Source organism: Brienomyrus brachyistius, unplaced genomic scaffold (genome assembly GCF_023856365.1).
Source record: "Brienomyrus brachyistius isolate T26 unplaced genomic scaffold, BBRACH_0.4 scaffold86, whole genome shotgun sequence".
NCBI classification, from domain to species: domain Eukaryota; kingdom Metazoa; phylum Chordata; class Actinopteri; order Osteoglossiformes; family Mormyridae; genus Brienomyrus; species Brienomyrus brachyistius.
Window position 1 is genome coordinate 319,991 of NW_026042361.1, and position 19,222 is coordinate 339,212.

The 19,222-nt window shown below is 38.8% G+C and overlaps 1 protein-coding gene and 1 long non-coding RNA gene across 3 annotated transcripts in view; one reads left to right on the forward strand and one right to left on the reverse strand.

Moving 5' to 3' along the window:
- The window catches only part of LOC125727075 (dual specificity tyrosine-phosphorylation-regulated kinase 1B-like), a 46,215-nt gene that overhangs the window by 23,051 nt on the left and 3,942 nt on the right, over window positions 1-19,222 (reverse strand). The window lies entirely within an intron of this gene.
- LOC125727078 (uncharacterized) lies at window positions 63-13,645 on the forward strand. Its single transcript, XR_007388530.1, has 2 exons — window positions 63-128; window positions 13,309-13,645. It is a non-coding gene; the product is annotated as an uncharacterized LOC125727078 (long non-coding RNA).

Genomic DNA, 19,222 nt, shown 5'->3' on the forward strand with positions numbered 1-19,222 from the left:
AACGTGGATTGGTTAGGTGGGCAAAGTAGGCGGAGAAATGGGAAGCGAATGCCCTGTCCCCTGCTCCTTCCGTCTCTCCCCAACGCAGAGCTACAATGACGTGCCTGAGGAAATGGTGAGGACTTCAGGTAGATACCCGGTAGGGGGGCCGGGGGCGCGGGGGTGAGTGACTCTACAATAATGCCTTGCACCCCGTCCGCTGAAAATGAAAAATTTTAATACCAGTGACTACAAAAGTAGATAAACAATTACACACGCACAGTCTGTCAACAAAAATGGAGTAAACAAATGGAGTGAAATACATGATTGTGCGCATGTATGCCTCACCTTTCGACTGCACTTTCCTCTGTGACGACTCTTCATACGTGAGTGTAGTGCAGAAACTCATTGAAATCCTCAGTGCATCCAGTTAGTAATATGGATGAACACTCAATTTTTACACTCTTCAAAATTAACGCCAAAGCATCGGAACGATTTAAAATAAAACCCATTTCATTATATTCAAATAGTAAAAATTAGAAAACCCCGGCAAGTAAAACTGCCTTACGTATTAATTTAAATGCACTGAATGACTCGTTCCTTCTTGATACCAATTAATCACAAACTAAAGCAAACTATAACCCTAATTTTGTACGCCTATATATTTAGTACGACTGTTTAACAAGCACTGAATCAGAAACACGCAATCTTAAGTCTTAACTTTATTCAACATTTAGATTGAGGAAAGAAAAACAGTAATACATGAAAAAACTAGAAAATGACCCAGAAAAAAAGCACTAACGTGCTATTGTTGGTTTCCGGTGTTTCAATAACAGAAGCACAATGTTTCAATTTATGTCAAAAAGGTTTAATAAAAGCAGGGATTTCTTTGATCCACCTGAGAACAATGTTTAAAAATAATGATGTGGGTCATGAAATTGCAGTGTCTGGATCATTTGAGGTTTAATTCAAAATTTAAAAGGAGCTCTGAGTTTATCGTAGATCTCTCAGGAAACTCATCAACATATGGATCAATTTAACACTATATAGGTTATTACTTATTTCAAACAAGATATTACAAACGACTGCAGCAAGTCATTACAGTACACATTTCACGTACGGCACAGGGGTTGTTCCAGCTGCGAGGAAGAAGAAAAACACTAAAGCTAAAATAATCTAATTTTCAGTTAATATAATTCTCAGCGGCACAAACTGAATCGCAGGAACATAGGCTGTTCATGGAGAATCCTAACAGGGGCGATTTGATCTATCCGTTTTTTTCTTTTCCCCTACCCTTAATGTACAGAAATTAGAAGTATGGGCGGGCGGGGGGGGGGGGGGGGGGGGAACGGGGACAAAACGAGGTTAGCCATGGCGTCATTCATGCCTCCATGGCAGTCAGAATGTGCGTAATTCTCTTTATGAAAAAAGGCAATCATGCACTTCACCGTTGACAGAATTAGTGCCTTCATGCGGGTCTTGGGACAGTATTTATGTATGTACCTTGCTTGTACAGTAACATTACTCGCTTGTCACTGATTTGGATCGTTCTCGTTTGCACTTTCCCATTTTAAGCTAAGTAGCAGGCGGAAAATTCAGTACTGAGGTAGAAAATTTTGCGATCTATTTTGCGATCTGTGCGCAAAAGCTGCTAGATGGGAGTTAGAGATGTCTGTATTACAACATCTAAATACGCCTGACGTACAAGTTAGATTTTCCAGTGTGAACCATGTGGAATTATTCAAGACCCCACCCCACAGGCAGCCTAATATTTAACAAATATTATTCCAGTCCATTTTGGATTTTGTTTGTTTCTTGTTTTCCGTATAGCCTACTTAAAAGTTAGTTGGCTAAGTACTTTCATTCTCTCGCCTCTAGGCGCACCCGAGCACTTTGCGTACAAGTAATTGCGTGCGATTTAGACATTTACAGCGAAAGCGCCGCAGTTCAAAGTAAGAAAAGTCACCTGTCTAATTGCTTTTTTAAAATTAGCGAACAAGTTTCCATAAAGCCATATGTTAATTCCTTCATCCGTCCTCGTATTTGGTATTGTATACGAATATATACATATAGAATACATCACGGTAGGAAATACGACTATTCCAATAAATCATGTTTGCAAAGCTTCCAGACACCCGAGATTAAAAACGCAAGGCGAAGATTCCGGGACTCACGTGCCTCGCAGCAAAATTCCACCCGGCAACTACACACTGTACCATGGCAACAGGGCTGCCATTGGTCTTGCCTGCGTTTTGAAATGACCAATAAGAAGGCCGGCAGTGGCTGATGCGTGTTGCTAGGTAAACATGATGCAGTGGGAAGATATGGTAGTCAAAACGCCACAGAAAAAAGATAGCGAGCGCATGAGGAACGGAGGAGTAACACATCGGCGAATTACAATTACACTGCAGGAAGCTTGCCGGTGTTTTGTTTCAGTGTTGCTAATGCTGAGGAAGGTTACAGAAATATTTCTGTTATTCCCTATTTCATAATTTTCAAATCCATGGAGCGGAATTACACTATTTTCCAGTCAAAGGATAACTAGAACTAGCAATGAACTTTTTGTAACCAGCAAGCTAATGCTAGGAGGCGGGTACACATCACGTGAGGTGCAGCTTCGCTATATTTTCCAACCTTATCTAGGGGCAGAATATCCAAATATATATCATAGCTATCATAGCCAACACTTTCCATTGGCAAACTGCCTATTCACCGACAGGAGAAACCTGACAACTAAATAAGGTTACACAGCGCAGTATGACCCGGCGGTCCTAGAATTTGTGAAGTAGACTTGAAATGTCAGAGGAAAAGTATACAATGACGATCATAATTGTAAAATCAAAGACAAAATATAGCAACCTATATTAACTAAATCTGGAATTAAAAACAGGAAATTGCGAGCAAAGCAAGCTGACCCAAGTTAATTGGAACACGCATGTTAAACGGATTTAATATGTAGAATTTAGAACGGCCGGAGAGACGTACAAAAGCCCTAAATATACAGATCCACGTGACTTCGTAGGTATACAAAAATGAAAATTAAGCAAAGTATTATTTCATATTTGCAACCTTTAAGTGTCTATTGTTTTGCTTGACAATTTAGGTATGACTATTTTCAGGTTTATTTTCGCTGTACAGAATAAGCAGCTAAAGCAATTCCATGCCTGATTAAAATACCATAGTTAAAATGTAAGTTTCTGTTTTGCTTTTACTTTATTACCACTTGATATAAAATTATGTGCTTAAAAATCAATGAAACAAAATTGTTCACAGACATATTTTAAAACTACACACATAAAGCTCAGCTGAAATGCTGCATGCAAGTTAAGATCTATCAAGAAACTGAAGTGAATGAATGGACACAAGTTCAATACTACTAAAGACTGAGGTTCACCCTTAAATAGACACAGGTCCTAGCACAGTCTAGAGGTGAACCACAAATTAATCAAGTCTTTCTGAACAAGTTCCATGTTCACAGTCTTACATATGTGACAGTACTATATAATTGCAAAGTACTATAATAAAATTACCCTGAAATATTAAATAGTCACATGACACTGTCAAGGGAAGCAGATGGTGGTGAGAAGGTCTTGTAAAACAATTTGATTGTTACTCACAACTAAAAGACCACATTTCCATTCAGATCTTACACATTCTTACATCAACCTTATATGCAGTACTGGAAGCTTGTGGGAATTTCTCACTTTTCCTGGGGAGAGAAACTATACAGTCAGTGGAGCCCCACGGTTCTCTGTGTTAGATACATGTCTGTCAGCTTAAGCCTTGATATTGTTGCGAGACTCACAGAAGAATCCTGACTGTTAATCTGCCATGTGGCTTTCACAGTCCCTCCCTCCTGTGCCAGAACAACCTTTCACCTAAAAAAGGGACATGGACTTACAGACAGTGAACAGGGTCTGTGTTGACTTGGCAACAAATGTGGCCCAGATTTAATGAACACATTAGAATATCCCATACAGCATCAGCATCCATATAGCCATGCCTATAAACTATGGAACGGTCAAATATGAAAAATTAGAAGCTATTTTTTCCCCATGATGTCAGCAAGTATTTACATTTATACCAGGGAAATGCGAAAGGTGTTGACAGTAGTTCAGATATAAACAAAGGAAAAAGGATATTATAAATTGTTAAATAACATCAACAATAATAAAATATATATTTTTTATAATAGTTATATTAAAATATCATTATTAGAAGTAGGTGAGAAATAATGAAAGGTCGTATGGCAGATTAAGTTGAGTGATATAGGCCAAAGGTTGAGATGTTGAATGCTGGCAGTCATCTTGGCTGCCTCTAGTGGCCAGAGAAAAAAAATCTACATACACAAAAGTGTGTGTGTGTGTGTGTTTGCATAGATCACATTTGAGGACTAAATTGTCACCAAAGTGTAGTAAAACCTGAAATTTCCCTACTTTTGGGGACATCTTTTGAGGTCTCCATTTGGATAACTTCAGTTTTATAAAAAATCTGTGAATGCAATCAAAAAAGTAAAAATGCCAAAAGCCTTGTATTTGGGTTGGTTATTTATGGTTAAGGTTAGCGATGGGTAGAGGTTAAGGGTGTCGTGACTGAGATTAGGGTTTTCCCATAGAAATGAATGGATGGTCCCCATTTAGATAGGTACACCAATGTGTGTGTGTGTGTGTGTGTGTGTGTGTGTGTGTGTGGGGGGGGGGGGGGGGGGGGTCAGCTCACATTCACAAATCCAGCAATTAACCAAGAATTAATGCAAAACTTACTACTGCAAACTAAATTTAAAATCAACTGCATACAAACCCTTTAAAATCAATAAAAATGTCATTAATATGTATTAACACAAATTCTGCCGAAAGTCTGTTAAGTTTATAAATCAATTCTTAACAAGTATTTTCTTCAGCCTTAAGGAAATGAATAGTATAGACAATGTTTTACCTTAAACAGATTAATATTTTGCAAAAATTCTTTTAGTCTAGTGAAAGGGAAAAAGATATGAAAACGAGATACTGTATTGATAGACAACACATAATAGTTGATTCCTCTTACTTTAATAATGAATTATTAGTTTCGGTTTCTTACCCTGTACATTTCTATGAAAATAATTTCAGTTGTATGTTACAATTCCCTTAATTATTTAATTAGGGGCGGCATGGTGGTGCAGTGGTCAGCACTGTTGCTTCACACCTCTGGGACTCGGGTTTGAATCTCCGCCTGGGTCACATGTGCGGAGTTTGCACGTTCTCCTCCGGGTACTCCGGTTTCCCCCCACAGTCCAAGAACATGCTGAGGCTAATTGGACTTGCTAAATTGCCCGTAGGTGTGAATGTGTGCGTGAATGGTGTGTGAGTGTGCCCTGCGATGGGCTGGGCCCCCATCCTGGGTTGTTCCCTGGCTCGTGCCCATTGCTTCCGGGATAGGCTCCGGACCCTCTGTGACCTAGTAGGATAAGCGGTTTGGAAAATGGATGGATGGATGGATGGAATTATTTAATTAGAATTGTGCATTTTCATGCTATAAATTTTACTTGCAGGTCTTAGGGATATTGGAAAGTACAAGTGATATTTAAAGACAAGGCTTTTGACCCTGAAGTACAGTAGTGGATAAAATTATGGAAACACCTAGAATGTTTGGCATTACTATGCAAATATTGACAGTAATAATTATAAGCAATCAAAGAATGTTTACAAATATATATTGCATGATTAAAGAAGTAACTGAAGCAACTGGAATAAAGTTCTGCAATCTCAAAAAATTGGAAGTGTTTCCACAAGTGTATGTTTAAAATCTAAATATTTTAAGATCAGAATAGTAATAAACCGAGTGCAACCGATCAATGTTTTCATTTTACAGTTTTAGCATTGATTACTATTTCATTTACGTCCATTATGTGTTTCAAAACACTGGTTAATTGATATTAACCAGTGACAATAGTTGCGGTCTAATTTCATGAGGTATGTTCATATATAAATACAAGGAAAAAGTTTGTGAACTCTTTGGAATTATATGGATTACTGTCATAAATGGCATCCAAGTCTTTACAATAAGTTATTCTTATTTAAATACACACAATAATTTACCATTCCATATCTTTATCAACAAATGGTTTTAAAAAAGTAATTGATGGAAAAAGTATATGAACCTCTACAATAAGAAAATGGGTAACTGGAATTAGGTGGTTCAATCCATCTTGATGTGGGGTTCAGCTCCCCTGCCTTGGATGGATGGATGGATGGAAGGAAAAGAGATTTCAGAGGACCTTAGAAGAAGTGTAAGACTGGCATGGGTTATAAAAGTGTTACTAAAGAAATGGGATTCCATTGGTAGTCTGGCTGATAGTTTCCAAATGGAAGAAATTCAGCACCATTGCAACAAATATCAATGCAAAGGCATGCCACAGACTCCTCATTAAAACAAGTGAGAAAGAACCCTAAGGTGACAGCTAAGGATCTGCAGGCATGTCTTGCACTTGATTTTTGTGTTCATGAGTCGATGAACATAGGAAAAAAAAAACACTGGGAGGTTACCATGGAGGAAACCATGGAGACTACCTGAATGCACAACACTACTGGACCGATATTCTGTGGACGCAAAAATTTGAACTGTACCAATACCATCACCTTATCACAACTGTGAATCATGGTGTGGGGCTGCTTTTCTGCCTGAGGGCTTACAGTCATCAAGGGACCAATGAATTGCAAGCTGTATCAGAAAATTCCATAATAGAATGTCAGGCTGTCCGACTGACTTAAAACTTGAAATAAGTTGAGTCTTGCAACATGACAAGGGAACCTAAAACACTTCAGTGAACCAGCAACAATGGTTCCAACTGAAGAAATAGTGTTTTACAATTCCTGCCCTCATGCAGGAGGAGCATGATCTCAAGTTGTTCAAGCAAGATATCCTAAAAATATACATAACCCAAAACAGTTCTGAAAGGTAGGTAGAAAATGGGATTGATAAAGCAAAATATACAAAATCACTCCATAAGGTTGATCAACTACAGTAAGCATCTTCTTGAGGGTATTGCCAGTAGACATTCAATTTAATGGTTCACAATTTTCCCCATCAAAGACCTTGATTGTTTAAAGCATTTCAAGATGGTTTTGTCTATTGATTGTCAAATTGTTCAATAAAGATGTAAAATGTTTACGCTGATTGTCAAAAACTGCCTCCGGTTATTATGTCTTAAATGTAGATCAGATCAAAATTTCTGGAGCCATTTATGCAGAAATTCAGATGATTCCAAAGAGTTTCACAAACTTTTCCTCACAACTGTCTATCAATACTTAACTACTTATCACTGTATCAGGTGGTTAATTGCCTCCCTTGTAGAAGATGTAGTTAACATTCTGTTATCATTCTGATGTTGTTCCCGCAACAGGTGTCAGTGAGCCAGAATTCAAAAAATGTTACAATATTTCCCCCATGGCACCAGCTGCAGGACCAGGAAGTCTTACAGATAATCTTCTTTTTTCAGGAGAACCTCGAAAAATGTCTGCTAGAAATTAAATAATGTGCCTGCAGTTGCTTCTACCTGTACCATTATTGCCTCTATACTGTGCATATTGTGTGATTAATGTTCCATTAAGCCAGCCATAAGCTTTTAAGCTTAGAACTGGTGTACAGGCTGGCAATGGGAATGCAAAGATGGCTCGGATGCACTTTGGGCATTACATTCAAGAGAATCCTGTGTTACACTCCCAGGTACTTTATGGGGTAATCAGCTTCAACTGCACACACATGAACTCTACAAGTACAGATGTCCACAAACACATAGACAGATTCCTTCATATACTGGCAGCCAGACAGTCACACAAGATAATGAATACATTTAGCTGAGACAATCCAAATTCCCTTATAATTTGTGCAACCTATTTATTTGGGCAAGGTTTATCTAGGGCAATCTCAGCAAAGTACTGGGTGCTGCTTAAAGATATAGATCTACTAGTCTGAAAAAGTGCGAGTGGATGCTAGTCACTACCTGGCTACCACACCCCTGGACTCATGATTAACATCAATGCCTTCCTGGAAACCACCTTACTTTTCACAGCTGATTCTCCTGTACATGTACTCAAATCCATTTACATAGGTTCAGCTAATGAAAAGAACAACTTCAGAAAGCTGTGTGTTTACCTAAGAGTATGAATTTGATTATCACTCAGGTGCATCTTAGGTTTGTGTGTGTGTGTGTTTTAACATGAGGCTGCTGCTTCCAAGCATGACCCACTTTCAACTCCCTATGAGGAAGAAACACTGACCCACCACTGTCCCTGTTACAGGTCCCCTACACACTGCACTACTATCCCTGATACAATTCCTACACATTAGCCTACAGGATATTGGCATGCATCCTCTTAGTCTGCAGTATCTGTACAGTATGCTAAAAACAGGTATTTACACTGAATAACATTGATCAGTGTTATCCCTTAAAGATATATCACAGCTTTGTACAGCACATCATGCCATACAGTACCTTAAGAAGAAAGTTTTAACACACAAAGAATCAAGTTTCAGAGAAGCACATATCTGTTTACAGGATCTTCTACCATCTTTCAATAGCAGCAAACAGGGTCTCCCATTCCACATCTACACCCGGGCTGGAGAACCCAAAAACATTTTATTTCACAATCCCAGCTTCTGGGGAAATATAATGCTTTGCATTATTGGTTCATACTGCTAGTGTTGAGACTGTAAATTTCCTTGTCAAAGAAACATGGCCACCTACATGAACTCCTATGCTATAGACTACAGACTGTCCTTTCACTACAAGACAAAAAAAAGACAACCCAAAATGTAACTGGGACATTCACACTTTCTCAGGTCATATAAATCACATAAATCACAATGCATCTGTTCAGCATCTCTTGCATACAGGGAAAAACTGACAAGTTTTGCCATCTACTCTCCAACATTTAGTGCTCACTGCTCTCCCTCACCTTCTTAAACAGTAAGCAAGCACTAAATATCTTCTAGTTTTCACTTCCTATTCATAACTTTGACAAGTCATTAAATCTAAAAGTGATCACAGAGGGATCTTAACAGAACAGAGCCAAGGAAGAAACAAAGGTCACACTCAGTGAGTTAGTTCAGTTCAAATTGTTAAAGCAATAACTGTTAAATCATAAATGAATTAGAATTAGTTACAATTCACCCCAAGGCTAATCTCGTGATTTTTTCCAAATTAATTCAAATAGTCACTAATCACCCTTTAAGCAATAATTACATATGAAAAATGTACAACAGAACTTTTGGGATTGTCAGAACTTGCATCCATCCATCCATTTTCCAAACCGCTTATCCTGCTGGGTCGCAGGGGGTCCGGAGCCTATCCCAGCTGCAATGGGCACAAGGCAGAGAACAACCCAGGATGGGGCGCCAGCCCATCACAGGGCACACTCATACACCATTCACTCACACATGCACTCCTACTGGCAATTTAGCAAGTCCAATTAGCCTCAGCATATTTTTGGACTGTGGGAGGAAACCGGAGTACCTGAAGGAAACCCCACAATGACATAGGGAGAACATGCAAACTCCACACACATCTGTGTTGGTGTGAGGCAACAGTGCTAACCACTGCACCACCATGCTGCCCCTCAGAACTTACAATTCACTGTAATATGCTGCTATCCTCTTAGTTGTCTGAGTCATTATTCTGACACATCAGCATCAGGATTGAGCAAATTTGGACTGACCACCATCTACCATTATAGATAAGGGCATCACTATATACTCTTTTGAAATGCCATGTAGAAAGCCCCCCCTTCCTGATTATCACCCTGAAATAATAAGTAACAGCTGGATTATGTAAGGCGGGTAGGGGTAATGAAGAAAGCAATGCACACACTGAATCCAAGGTAAGAAGCCTGTGGACATCCCAGTGTTTACTGTCTCTGGGTGCTACCACTATGGTCTTCGGAGGTCACACATGCATAGGTTTGGAAGTGAGAAGAGCACTTACAAGACAATAAAAGTTCTGGGCCACACAATTTCAAGAAACTTTCAATATCCTTTATCAAGGACATTAACTTTCTTATTAATGCACATGATGATTTCACTATGTTTAAATTACTTTCATCGTCAACCCAGAAACCCAATAAACAACTGAAGAGGAAACTGGAAAGGGCAACTAGAGGCTGTTTTGCATAAACCTTTGCAAAGACACTCAAACCCCTAGGTTCATTTCAGTGCCCACATCACAGAACAAACAAATAAGAAACTACAGAGTGGGCTGTGGATAAAATATTAATTGACAATGAAATGATTTCATTCATAAAAGGATAATCTAGTGCAGGGCTGGATCAAGGCTTACTTAAGTGATGAAGTAAGTTCTATTTTTAAAACTGCTTTCCCCCTTTTTTCTTATCTTAATATTTTATAGTCTGTCTCTAGTGCTTGGTCTGTCCCCCTTTCCCTCTACCCTCCATCACCCCCTGTCTGGTGTTAGTCATCTTCAGTCCTTCCTCACCCTATTATCATATTTTCCCCTTTGCATGGTGTTTCTTTGCTCTATCCTTTTCTCCATCTCCTCCCTCCCTTCCTCTCAGCACTGTTTTAAGCAGGTCAGCAGGCAGGGCTGATGAGGGGAAAAAAACAGCACCAAGGAGAGCAACCACTTCCTGCATGTGCTATTCCAACTGCACACATACAGTGTCTAATTCTGACTAACAGAGACGTGCATATGCATGCATGCACATACATACAGGTAACTTTAAATGAGGAAATCAAGTGCTGCAAACACACCCCCAATTGCAGCCCAAAACACAACTGTATTACCTGAGACCTGCATGCTTCTGGCCCTGCTGTGACTAGCTTGACTGGTTATCAGAGCAGATCCCAAGGTTTTTGGATTCTGCTTTGGCACATAATTTAGGAACAAAGAGTAAAGGACAAATACAATAATGCAGAAAACTGGGATAATTGCCACAGTGCACAGGCCTATGAACAGAACACAGAAATACAGTAGTTTGGATAAATATCCTTGGATGCTACGTTATAATATATGATATTATAAAGTATTGGTGTAATGGTACAGTTCAGTACAATACAGCAGGGAACACAGAATTTGTTTTGAAATTATTTATTATGAAAACTGCAAACACAAACAGAATTAGAAACAGTTGTAAACGAAAGTCAATGTGTCTTTCAACTTGTCTAAATAAAAAAACTAGACACATACATTGTAAAAATATAAATAGATGAGATAGCATGTCTTGTCGGCTACTCTCTCTCGAGTGTTAGTGTATTTTATTGCGAAGCCAAAATGTTCCCGAACTGCCATCTACAACTGAGTGTGTCCAGCATTAGCCATAACCATCTCATAGCCACAATTAGCATAATGTCTTCAACCTCTACTTGTGATTTTAGGTTCCAATTGTGTCAATAAATGTATTCATTTCATTGGATAGACTGAACTGAAAATTATGTACTGAACAATACATGACAAATACATGTACCGTTACAGCTCTAGTATCGGGTTCTTTGATCACACCTGGACCTCAACATCACCATTGTACTAATCATGACAGAGCACGGAACAGCCCAGTACTGCTGCTGACACTTGCAGCCAGCTGCTGACCCTGACTTAGACCAATACAGTGCAGAGAGACTGCAGAGATTGTGGCTTGGTGGGAGTGGCTCACACAAGCTGTTCAGACAACACTCGCATAGCTTCCTGATACAATGCCACTGCACTAACACTGAGCTTTACAAGCATACTGCTATACTAGTAGTTGCAAAAGCTGCATATTTCAAATAAATATATTCCCCTGCAGGTACTGCCAATCCAATCTAAATGTAACATTAAGATTTTATTGAAACATTGTGCTCCAACTGGGTTCTTACTATTCTGCAATAGGCATTACAGGAGCCTTAGGTACCGCACCAGCGGGCTCAGGAACAGTTTCTTCCATGACACCATCACCATTCTGAATTCTCAACCATTACCAGTCAATAACTGACCTTTGTAAATATCAATAACTTTTGGATGCACTTTTTGTATATTTCACCTGTTTACATACATCTATTCTGCACATAAAAATATTTCATATATCTATATTTATTCATATATAATGTATTTCGCATTTCTATAAAAAATTGGCACTATCCATATCTATATGCGTTGCCTTGTGTGTGTGTGTGTATGTATGTATATAAATACACACACACACACACACACACACACACACACACACACACACACACACACACACACAAATATATATACAGACGCTCCTCTACTTACAAATGAGTTACGTTCCGAACAGCCGTTCGCAACTTGAAATGTTCGCAAGTCATTATTCATCATCATTTTAAAGGAATTGGCGCACAGAAAAAAAACTGTTGAGGATAGGAAATGGGAGCCCAATGAACACAATTTGGATTTACAGTCCTCTTCGTTCATATGTCTGAAAGTTCGTAAGTTGAAAATTCATAAGTAGAGGAGGGTCTGTATATGTATTTTTTTCCCCATTCTCATTTGCATATTGCCTTATTGCACCTTACTGTGTTTTGTATTATTTGCACCCACTGCACATTGCACCTTACTCTGCTATTAGCACTTTCTGGTTAGATGCTCAACTGCATTTTGTTGTACCTGTGCAATAGGGTGTCACTTAAAAATAAAAGTCTGAAATACACATCTCTCACCACATAGATCTATTCTGTTAGTGATTAAAAATTGACCCAGAAAAAAATTTCACTTAAAAATATTAACATTTACAGGTAGCCCAAGGCCTCTGAATGTTAGCATTGTAAGCTTAATTACACCTCATGATGACCACGCTTTCACAGGTATCTCTCGCTAATCTCAGTAACCACACCAATCTCTTACTTATTGATTATATTCCTGACAGTGATATTTTATCTATTCCATGGAAGCAGAAACAAAAGTTAGCCATCTTGTTTTCTGCTGGTGTTTAATTGCTATTTTTCACCAGTTATTCAGTTTGCAGTGTAGTGTCGAGCGCAGTAACGTCAGAAGGTAATTTATGCATTGCAATAAATTAACAAGCAAGTAGCCTGTTTTACTACAGGGCTATGGGTTAAGACACAAAAAACCAAGTTAAATAAGCTGGACAATGGAGAGGAACTTCATGTGTCCTAGTTTTCATCAGTCTTAACTAATTTCTAAATTTAAAATGTAAGATTTTCAATATTTCAAAAATTTTTACGTTACATTAATTTTCACTTTTCATGACTTATTGACCTGTAATCTGCATGCATTGACAGTCTGTTTGTTGTTTAAGTTTTAAGTTCACTCCGGATCAGTTTGTAACCTGCAACTCCATGAATCTGTTTCATTACCTCAACTTGCCAACTGACTTCCAGACCACTGATCCAGATACCTGGGCATCACAGGAAGGATACATTCATGCAAAATGTTGCCTATCGACACTCAAAGTTGTCAATGATACTGCAGAGAGGGGAGTGGCACTGATCCAGGAATACAAGAAGACACACACTAAGGATGAATATGACCAGCAGTTTCTCTTGCAGGTTGTTTTTGATCATCGTCAGCTACATGCTTTAGTGACTATGACACCACAGAACTGTGTATTAAAACAGAGTTTGTAGGTTGACTATAAGAATCACATTTAACTATAAGTGTTAGTGCAGTACGCTGTACAATTTATTGCAAATAAACCATTATTACATGTTCTATGTTCTTGAGCATAAACAAATTGTCTAATTGGTAAATATACTGTGTATAACATCGTCTGTTTTGTGATATTAACCAAAATGTAGATGGGTGACCTGTAAACACACAATTACGAAATAATTTGGCACACATTAACTTTTGAACACATGGAACAAATCTGGGGGGCGGCATGGTGGTGCAGTGGTTAGCACTGTTGCCTCACACCTCTGGGTCCCAGGCTCGAGTCTCCGCCTGGGGCACATGTGTGCAGAGTTTGCATGTTCTCCCCATGTCGTCGTGGGGTTTCCTCCGGGTACTCCAGTTTCCCCCCACGGTCCAAAGACAAGCTGAGGCTAATTGGACGTGCTAAATTGCCCGTAGGAGTGCATGTGCGAGTGAATGGTGTGTGAGTGTGCCCTGCGATGGGCTGGCCCCCCATCCTGGGTTGTTCCCTGCCTCGTGCCCATTGCTTTCGGGATAGGCTCCGGACCCCCCGCAATCCAGTAGGATAAGCGGTTTGGAAAATGGATGGATGGAACAAATCTGGAGGGTGAAAGTAAAGAATTTATGTTTTTTCTTTCTTATAGTAAGTAAGTGACACCCTACTGTACAATGACAAAGTTTCATCTAATTTAATTTAATTTAATTTAATGTAATCTAAAATACCATAAGAACAGTATTTTCTTTCAGTAGTAGGCTAGAAGCCCACATACTAAAACCCATTACTGCTATAAGTCATATTCCAGCACAGGAGCAATTCACTTCAGCAGAGCGTAGATATTCACAGACTACACCTCAGCATCAGTGGCCTATGCCACACCACCATATATAATCCAAGGATCTGAGAAGATCAATGACTTGAATGAATGAAAAATACTGAAAAGCAGGGGTGTAACAGTACATGTATTCATACTGAAAATTTTCAGTATGGATCTTTCAGTTCGGTATGCCTATGTACTGAACAAACGCAGAAAATGCGGAACCTTTCTGTGTTTCCCCTGAATCACATTCGGAAAAGGGCGGATGAAGCCGCACCACTACTACGCGAGACAATATTTCTGTTGCACAGTTCTAATAAGAAGCTGAAAGCTGCTAATGTGAATACAGGTCAGGTCAGGTACAGTTAATTGTCTAAATGTGCACCTTAATGGATATTTATCTTATTTTTTTTTCTTGAGAGGACATTTATTTTTGGGGCGGCCTGGTGGTGCAGTGGTTAGCACTGTTGCTTCACACCTCTGGGACCCGGGTTTGAGTCGCCGCCTGGGCCACATGTGTGTGGAGTTTGCATGTTCTCCCCATGTCGTCGTGGGGTTTCCTCCGGGTACTCCGGTTTCCCCCCACAGTCCAAAAACATGCTGAGGCTAATTGGACTTGCTAAATTGCCCATAGATGTGCATGCGTGAGTGAATGGTGTGTGAGTGTGCCCTGCGATGGGCTGGCCCCCCATCCTGGGTTATTCCCTGCCTCGTGCCCATTGCTTCCGGGATAGGCTCCGGACCCCCTGCGACCCGGTAGGATAAGCGGTTTGGAAAATGGATGGATGGATGGATGGATAGATATTTATTTTTGATTTACTTTTAAGTAAATTTCACTTTTTTATTAGTAGATTACAGCAGTGTTGACAGAGACTTTATTTAAGAAAGACAGTCATACTTTGTTCAGTAAACCACCATTTAAAAAAAGAAAAAAAATTATGTTTTGTTTGCTGTACGGAAAACGTACCAAACTGAATTCAAAATCGAGGTACGTACAGAACTGTGATTTTTGTGTACCGTTACACCCCTACTAAAAAGCCACCAGAATAAGCACCATGTTTGAAACAGTCATGGGCAAGTTTGAAGTCATACTTTTGCTTTGATGTATTCATAATATTTTGCTGAACCACACTATATTTACATGCATATATTTCAAGTTTTGCAAATGCTTTTGCATCTAAAAAGAGAAAGAAAAAGTTGAACAGGTGAGAATCTGACAACCACCTGTAGAAACCTGCAGTTCACAGCCCCATCACAGTATACCAGTCAAGAACCAGGACTGCAGATATTTTGTTAAATTAGGGTAGCACTTTGTTGATCCTGCCTTTCTCTGCTAAAATGTGAGCGACTTAGACAAAACTGTGTTGAAGGTGGAGACGATACTGTACAATACAGTTAAGTTGGACTGGAACCAAGTGACCTCATCCATAGATGCATGGGAATGATTAGATGGACTGTGGGAAGCACAGTAATCCCTGACAAGATTTTAATATGCTTAATGGTATAGATACCCTTCAAATATGTTAAACAGAAGTGTTTTATCTGGACAACTTGTACACTCAATTCTGCATAACAAACTGATTTTACACACAATATTGAAAAAATACAGTGAATAATATATTTCAGCCTTTGGGCCTGTATGACCACTTTCAACACAGAACCCACATCAGAACACGGATTTCAATGAACGCCAGCAGAACAAGTGTATGTACCGGTCAGTTGATCCAATGCGGCAAAGATCTCACCAAACGCTATAAACTTCCCATCTTAACTCTTAATAATATGAGATAGTAATAGGGAAGAACAAGGAATAAGGGAAGAAAGAAACCTGGAGAGGTCATCCATCCCTTGCAGCTTGTCTGGTTGCTCCTAGCAACAGCAGAGGGTGAGTGGTATCTCTGAAAGTCTCTTGGTTTTCTGGCTTGAAATGGAGATTTCCCCTAGACTCACATGCATTCTATATAACTATGTTTGCAATACTGTCAAATCTAACCATTACAAATGACAATACCAAGCACATTTCACAATGCTTAGATAATGTTTCAGAGTTTAATGGCTTTTTAAGGTTCACACATGAAATTCTTTTTCGACTAGACAGAACTCCAAAAACGATGTGTGCATGCACATTTCTATTTTACTTATTAAAGCCACAAATGCTATTACTAGCAGAAGGAGCAAACACTGAGTACAATGTCACTGTTTAGTATATTTGGCTGATTAACTATCCAGTATTCAAACACATACTTGTGCATTAGTGGGGAAATGCGAGACAACGCCTTTTAAGTGAAGGTCAAGGATAATGTACTTTTCTGCAAAATACACCAAAATAATCAGTATATATCAATTTCCAATATTTGGTTATGCTCAGAGCTACTGGTGTATAGGTATGTTTGATGAACAGCAGTACTAACCACAGAAACTCATGCCATGCAAGAGGTTACAAATTACTACAAACTAGGGCTGGGCGATATATCAGGTTTTTACGATATACCGATATATTTTCATACAAGACATATGATAAGACAATATCGTTTATATCGATATAGTTTGTTGCTTTAAAATTATATTCATAGTGCTGCTACTTCGCCTATTTCTCCTCACCCTGTCTGTCTCCTACAAAACTGTACCCTGCCCCGCCCCTCTCCGAACACAACCCACCCCTCCCACTCACTCGCTCGCTCGCTCACTCACAAGTCCTGCATGCAGCGACAACATGGAGACAGGCACAGACACGAGGCAAGCTAGCAAAGAAGAGCTGGGGGGTATTTCATGAAGCAGGATTTCTTGTTTAGCCGCATAACTTGCCAAATTTAAGGTAGTCTGAGCAACATTTAAGTGAACGATTATATAGTCCATTTAGCCCAGATTAACATAAACCCAACAAGTTATCCGGCTAAGCAAGAAATCCTGCTTAGTGAAATACCCCCCTGGTTGGTAAAATAATATATGCTGGTGTTCTAACATTTCATCCTAACTTATGGAAACTGGATACTGCGCATACACATAATGAAATCAAGCCCCTTTTCTAGTGCTTGAAGAACCACCCATAGATCTATCCTACCTTGCGTTGGAGTTATGGCTTATTTCTGCGTTTCATACATTTGAAATATTTTATTAAAATACATTGATCACACTTTACTGTCAGCATCACGCTGATTTACTATGCTGTATGTCGAAATACCTGACGTTTTAACACTTATTAAGTATTTCAGTACTTATAAAGTATTTCAGACTCGCAATGCCTGCTTACATTACATTAGTTCGTGTTTTTTAGACAAGTTACATACTTATTTTTTGGATTATCCGCTTTAAGTTTCAGTCCATAAAAATGACAATAACATTTTTGATGAGGTAGCACCGATCGACAGCTATATCTGTAGAAACACAGTAAGGTAGGACAAATCAACATTTTTTCTATTTTTTCATGTACATGTACAGCTGTCTGTAAATAAAAGTGCCCGTGTGACACTGAGGACATTTGCCTCTGACTTGGAACTGCCTGTTTGTTATTACTTTATGGGAAAACAATATTGAGATATATATCGTATATCGCGGTTCAGCTAAAAATATCAAGTCATGATTTTCGGTCCATATCGCCCAGCCCTACTATAAAGTGTTTTAAAACATCCACAACAAATGTACTGCACATGAAATTAACTAAAACATTAAGAAACTAATCACAAAATGAAATATATTTATCAGGTACAAGACAGTTGGGGTAGCCATCAGGATGGATGTAGTACTATCTACTCATCCAAGAGTTGCTATACGTAGCCTGTGTTTATAAGCATTAAAACTAAAGAGTGATTCATCACTGAATTTAATCTACACTTCTAGTTTGGCTTCCATTGGTAAGATCACCAAGATGAAAAGTGGATGACTGTTTTATAATCTGACAGGCAGCATACAACTTGTATACTCTAGAAATGACTTGTGTGATACTTTTGTTTACATTTATTTAACCTACTATATAATTATCTCTTTGATAATAAACAGTTCAGTTAAATGGCAAAATTAGGATTACAAGTCAAGTGTACCAAAGTGATTGTGGTTGCAATTCATTCATGAATCAACCCACAATTTTCTTAAACCTTTAAAGTGAACTGCTACTTTAAGATATATAGTATAATGAATATTGTTAAATATTGAGTAGTTACTTTAACCTTTGCAATTCATACAGCAATTTTACAATTTACAAGAACAGCAATAATTTTTCAGAGGACTCATACCAACAACATTCACACCGTGTATGTCAAATCTGAAACTGACAGATGTGAATATGCTGAACTAATCGACATACTATAAAGACCCTATAAACCAGAGGTTCTCAAACTTGGTCCTCGGGACCCACTGCCCTGCTTGTTTTCCAGCTATCCCTGCTCTACACACTGCTGATTGACTGAACACACCTGATCCAGGCAATCAGAAGCTGAAAGACAGCTGGGACTTGTGTGTGGGGCAGGGATAGCTGGAAAACAAGCAGGGCAGTGGGTCCCGAGGACTGAGTTTGAGAACCACTGATATAAATCATTTAAACTTTCCAAAAAATATGAAAATAAAAGTTAACAAATTAAACATCAAAGAGTGTGTTAGATTTATAACTTGATATGAAAATGTACTACTACAATTAATGTTCACTGGATATCCTTGCAGTTCAGGAACTCCCAATCAACTCTCTCTATAGCCATGAAAAATTCATGAAAAATTCATGAAAGCCATCAAGACAGCAAAAGCTTCGATAGTTCAGCAATTCATTTATGGAAATAGTCCTTCCTACCAAAGACATATCTGAAGAAGTTCATTTGGAGGCACAACCAAATCAACTTTTACAGAGAGAGAAGCTTTT